The 5,813-nt window shown below is 38.9% G+C and overlaps 1 pseudogene; it reads right to left on the bottom strand.

Annotated features, from left to right (window-relative positions):
* Positions 1–334: 334 nt before the first annotated feature.
* Positions 335–458, bottom strand: LOC122687619 (annotated as a pseudogene).
* Between the last annotated feature and the right edge of the window lie 5,355 nt (positions 459–5,813).

Here is a 5,813-nt window from a genome sequence, read left to right as displayed (position 1 = left end):
TAATTATTGCATTCACTTATGGAGAGATACTGTCTTTAACCTCTCAATGCCTGTAGGTGAAAGTGAAAGTATTAGTCACTCAATGGTGTCTGACTCTTTGTGACCCCAAGGTCTATAGCCCACCAGGCTCCCCTGTCCATGGAATTGTCTAGGCAAGAATACTGGAATGGGTAGCCATTCCCTTTCTTTCTAAGAAGGAGAGGATATATATACTTTTATCTATATTTTAGGGTTTAGTGAGAATAAAATAAGGAAAGAACTTACCAGAATACCCAAGTTTCATATGTAGAAAAACATAAATTATAGGCATTACTATTAGTTTTCCACTTCATTTCTTTGTCTCCCTATTCACAACACTGAACAGGCGGAGGACCTGGTTTGTAGAATAGATTTATTTTGCCTTCTCTTTCTGTACAGTCATTGTAAGCAAACAGCCTGTGGTAAACACTGGGAAGGCTCAAGGTATTACTTAAAAGAAAAAGTAATAGAATACAAATAGTAAAGAATGTTATAAAATTACTAAATATACACTAAGATGGTCAAAAGGGGGACATAACGCAATAGAGCAGGGTCATACAGACCATATTTTTCCCATTACAACAATATGATGAACTAGAAAAGGATAAACATTATATTCAGTAATGTAACACTGAGGGATAAAAAGAAGGGCTGATTTATTCTCATTTTTCTTGTGAATTATCTGATAAGAGTAATCTGCAGAAGGAAATAGATAGGAATGAGCATAAACTCAAGATAAAGAAACATTGAATAAGCAAATATCTCTGATGCTTTAAACAGATAAAAGTCTTAAGTTTAGAATAAATAATATATGACTTGATCAAGTTTTTTACAAAAATATGGACATTGAAAAGGTTCTGGAAAACTGGAAAAAAAGAATTCCTAAATACCCTCCAGCATTCCGAAAGGAAAAAGGGAGTTGCACACTTGCCAGTATTGTGTGTTGTGTTAAGTCGCTTCAGTTGTGTTTGACTCTTTATGATCCCATGGACTACAGCCCTCCAAGTTCCTCTGTCCATGGGATTCTTCAGGCAAGAATACTGGGGTGGGTTGCCATGCCCTTCTCCAGGTACCAGTATTAATAGTGGTGATAACAGAAATTGTAGTGAGTGAGTGAATGAAAGTCACTCAGTCGTGTCTGACTCTGCGACCCCATGGACTATACAGTCCATGGAATTTTCCAGGCCAGAATACTGGAATGGGTAGACTTTCCCTTCCCCAGGGGATCTTCCCAACTCAAGGATCGAGCCCAGGTCTCCCACATTGCAGGCAGATTCTTTACCAGCTGAGCCACAAGGGAAGCCCAAGAATAGTGGAGTGGGTAGTCTATCCTTTCTCCAGTGGATCTTCCCGACCCAGGAATTGAACCGGGTGTCCTGCATTGTAGGCAGATTCTTTACCAACTGAGCTAGGAGGGAAGCCTGGTAATCGTGGTAGTAGCTCCAATAGCAGCAGTAATAGTGGTTGTTGTTCAGTCACTAAGTCATGTTCGACTCTTTGCTCACCTATGGACCGCAGCATGACAGGCTTCCCCGTCCTTCACTGTCTCCCTGATCTTGCTCAAACTCATGTCCATTGAGTCAGTGATGCCATCAAACCATCTCATCCTCTGTCACCCCCTTTTCCTCTGGCCCTCAATCCTTCCCAGCATCAGGGTCTTTCCAGTGAGTTGGCTCTTCGCATCAGGTGGTCAAATTATTGGAGCTTCAGTTTCAGTATCAGTCCTTCCAATAAATATTCAGGGTTGATTTCCTTTAGGATTGACTGGTTTGTTATCCTTGCTGTCCAAGGAACTCTCAAGAGTAATAGTAGTAGTTAATATTACCTGCATACTTGCTATGGACTAACTATAGTACATGGAATACTTATATCAATTTTAACTTCAAAAATGATATAAATATGTGTTATTATTATTAATAGTTTACATATAAGAAAAATAAGGCTCAAAGAAGTTAGGTAACTTGGCAAGGTCATGGAGCTATGTAACTGTGGAACAGAAATGGAATATAAGCAACCTGACTCAGGCATTCTTGTTTTAACCTAGCCCTCCTCAGTACTGAACACAGTATGTTTATGAGTGTATGTATCTTCTATTTTCAGAAGCATTATGTTCTAGATACCTAATATAAATAATATGTAGGCTTTATTTGAAACACAATTTTGAGATAAATAGGATATATAGTAACTTTTCAAGCTGTCTGATCTATTTCTTGCTAAGAAATAATAATAACAATCTGATATTTGGTAAAGGTGATTTGACTTACATGACCAAGCATTTGCCTGGTGTCTATATTGAATTATGTGTTGTTTTATTTTCCAACTAGTTACTTTATGACACGTTGGCATTTTTCTAACAGAAACTGACGCCCTGCAAAATAGTGATAAATTGGGATGATATAGCATTTGCCAAAGTTGATGCTTCAGCTTATTTGCTGCTGGTGTAAATACTATAGTTATAGTAAAAGAGCTCCACCCACTTCTTAGGTAAATTATTTGATGATGCAGAGACCAAGGAACTACTATTATATTAGTGAAAATGTTAGTTGCTCAGTTGTGTCTGACTCTTTGGTACCCCATGAATTGTAGCCCTCTAGGCTACTCTGTCTGTCGAATTCTTCAGGCAAGAATACTGGAGTAGGCAGCCATTCCTTTCTCCAGGGGATCTTCCTGACCCTGGGACCGAACCTGGGTCTCCTGCATTAGCAGGCAGATTCTCTACCATCTGAGCGACCAGGGAAGCCCATCTATATTAGTTGTCTATTTGCTTTCTTGTTTTTGAAAACTTTTTTCCTTCTTTCTTTTTCTACTTACGTTGAAGTCAAAGGATCTCTTTCAGGTAAGTTTTAGGAGGCCTGACTTTTCTATGAGTGTGGGAGATTGGATATCGAATTCTAAGCTGACACAGTTTTACTTTCTCGATGTTAAAAATGCAATTCTTAGCTTCATTAATATCTGTTGAGAAGAATGCAATTATTTTCATGCTTATTCATGTGAAGGTAATGTGTCCTTTCTTTCTGAATTCTTTAAAAATTTGCTCTTTATAATTGTTCTTAGTAATTTAATAATAAGACTCAATGGTTTTCCCTTCCTTTCTCCCTTTCTCCCTTCTCCCTTTCTTTCTCTGTGCAGGATTCATTTGTACATGAACACAGAAAAAAGTCCTCAGGCTTGCGTAGCAATTTCTTCTTTCTTTTTTCTGTTCATGTATGTTTACCCTGCTTAGTGTTTGTTGACGTTCTTGGAAATGTGGGTTGTTAGTTTTCATCAAATTTAGAAAAAATGATGGCTATTATTTCTTTAAATGTTTTTCTGGCTCTCTCCTCTTTGAGGCACTTTTATTACACAGATGTTAAACCACTTAATATTGTTCCAAAGTCCTTAAGTAATTCATTTTTATTAGACTTTTCTCTCTGCATTTCATTTTGGATGGATTTTATAATTATTTCCACCTTTTAAGTCTCAGCTTTTCTCCTCTTTTCTTCTCATCATGTTTTTGTATATAAATAGTGGAGTACTTGGATATCATTATAAGAGGTTTTTTGACATGCTTGACTGCTAAGTACATTATCTCTGATGTTGTTTTAAAATTCAAATTCTTTTTTTTTCAATTGTAGTATAATAGCTTCACACTGTTGTGTTGGTTTCTGTACAACAACAGGAATCAGCCTTAAGTATACGTCAGTCCCCTCCCTTCTGAGCCTTCCTCTCATCCCTGCCATCCCACCCACCTAGGGTATCACAGACCACCGGGCTGAGTTCCCTGTTTTATACGGCAGCTTCCCACTAGCTATTATTTTCTGTATGCTGTGTGTGGGTTTTAATGCTGCTCTAAATTCATCCCACCTTCTCCCCCCCAGCCTCATGTCCACAAGTCTATTCTCCATGTCTGCATCTCTATTCCTGCCTTGAAAACAGGTTCATCAGTACCACTTTTCTAGATTGCATACACATGTGTTTAATATAGTTTAGCAGTTATGACAACGCCGACGGATCAGAAGACAGCCATCATTGAAAAGAGTTTGCTATATTCACAATCTCAAGAGGAGGAGGCACATCCCGTTCATGAGGGGTCACACAAGGTCAGTCAGAGGGCACAGAGAATAAGGGGAAAACGTGGGCACTTTTATTGTGGTTTTTGTAGGAAAGCACAACAAAGGAGGTGTAAGAAGGCTTGAGGATGGCTAGTTTGAATAATTTAAGCCAGTTTTGGTACATACCTGGCCCTGGGTTTTTTATTAGGGCAGTGAAATAGTGGCCTTGAGAGAACCTTTTGCCAACAAAGGTCCGTCTAGTCAAAGCTATGATTTTTCCAGTAGTCATGTATGGATGTGAGAGTTGGATTATAAAGAAAGCTGAGTGCCGAAGAATTGATGCTTTTGAACTGTGGTGTTGGAGAAGACTCTTGAGAGTCCCTTGGACTGCAAGGAGATCCAACCAGTCCATCCTAAAGGAGATCAGTCCTGGGTGTTCATTGGAAGGACTGATGCTGAAGCTGAAACTCCAATACTTTGACCACCCGATGTAAAGAACTGACTTATTGGAAAAGACCCTGATGTTGGGAAAGATTGAAGGCTGGAGGAGAAGGGGATGACAGAGGACAAAATGGCTGGATGGCATCACTGACTCAATGGACATGAGTTTGCACAAACTCTAGGTGTTGGTGATGGACAGGGAGACCTGGCGTGCTGCAGTCCATGGGGTCGCAAAGAGTCGGACACAACTGAGGCGACTGAACTGAACTGAACTGAGAGAGCCTGAGAAAGAAGCTGGTTGGAGTGTGGATTCAGGATTTGCTAGTTTGCATGTGAAAGGTGTGTTTCCAGATGAGTCTTTTACTATCTCTAGGAATTGGCTGACCCCCAGAGGGGGAGTCCTTCCAGGGTCAGCAAGGCCCCAGGACATTAAAGCATCAATTAGAGAAACTAGAAAACGTGGTTGTTAAGATATCTCTGCATCCACATTTATATGGATTGATTTTTCTCCTAGCTGTGGGAGTATCTCCCTGCTTCTTGGAATGTTTAGTGCTTTTTGATTAGATGTTGACTGTTGTGAAATCAGATGGTTGACTGTCTGGAATTTTTTTAATGTTTCTTTAAGAGTGTGACTTTGTTTTGTTAGGCAGTTCAAATACTTGCAGATTTGTTTTATCCCTTTGATGTGTGTTTTTAAGTTTTGCTAGAATGGGTCTAAATAGACATCACTCCAAGGTGCTTTCAGCTCTAATACCAAGGCAGAAACTTACCTTTCTTTATGAGGTCATTTTGTCCCTCTTTATTCACGAATATCTTGAATACTTACAATACACTAAGAACTGTGCAACAAAACATGGAAAAGCTGAGACACTATTTTCTCATAAAACTGTTAAGTAGAGTTAGGGAGGCGAACTAAATGTTTGACTGACAATGGCATATGAAAAGTGAGATACTTTACAAGTCTTTGACCAAGTACACAAATATAATAATACTTAAATTACAGTGGATTCAGAATAGTAAAACCTGGAATAGTTTGGTAGGGTTTTACAAAGGTGTGCCTACTTTAGAAATTGAGTGTCTATTATGTACTGCTAGCCTAGTATTATTTTAGATCATAGAAATAACATGACAAAACACATTCCTAGCTACAAGGAGGTTTACATCTTTTGAGAGACGAAAACAAGGAAATAGTGTTACCTCAAAGATAATTCTTTGTGCTTTGGTAACAGTAGATATGTAAACTAGTTATTGCTGGAGAAAGAAATGGCAACCCACTCCAGTATTCTTGCCTGAAAAATCCCACGGACAGAGAAGCCTGGTGGG

Source organism: Cervus elaphus, chromosome 31, assembly GCF_910594005.1.
Source record: "Cervus elaphus chromosome 31, mCerEla1.1, whole genome shotgun sequence".
NCBI lineage: Eukaryota > Metazoa > Chordata > Mammalia > Artiodactyla > Cervidae > Cervus > Cervus elaphus.
The sequence above is the reverse complement of the archived record's forward strand: the minus strand, read 5'-3'. Positions and strand labels throughout refer to the sequence as shown.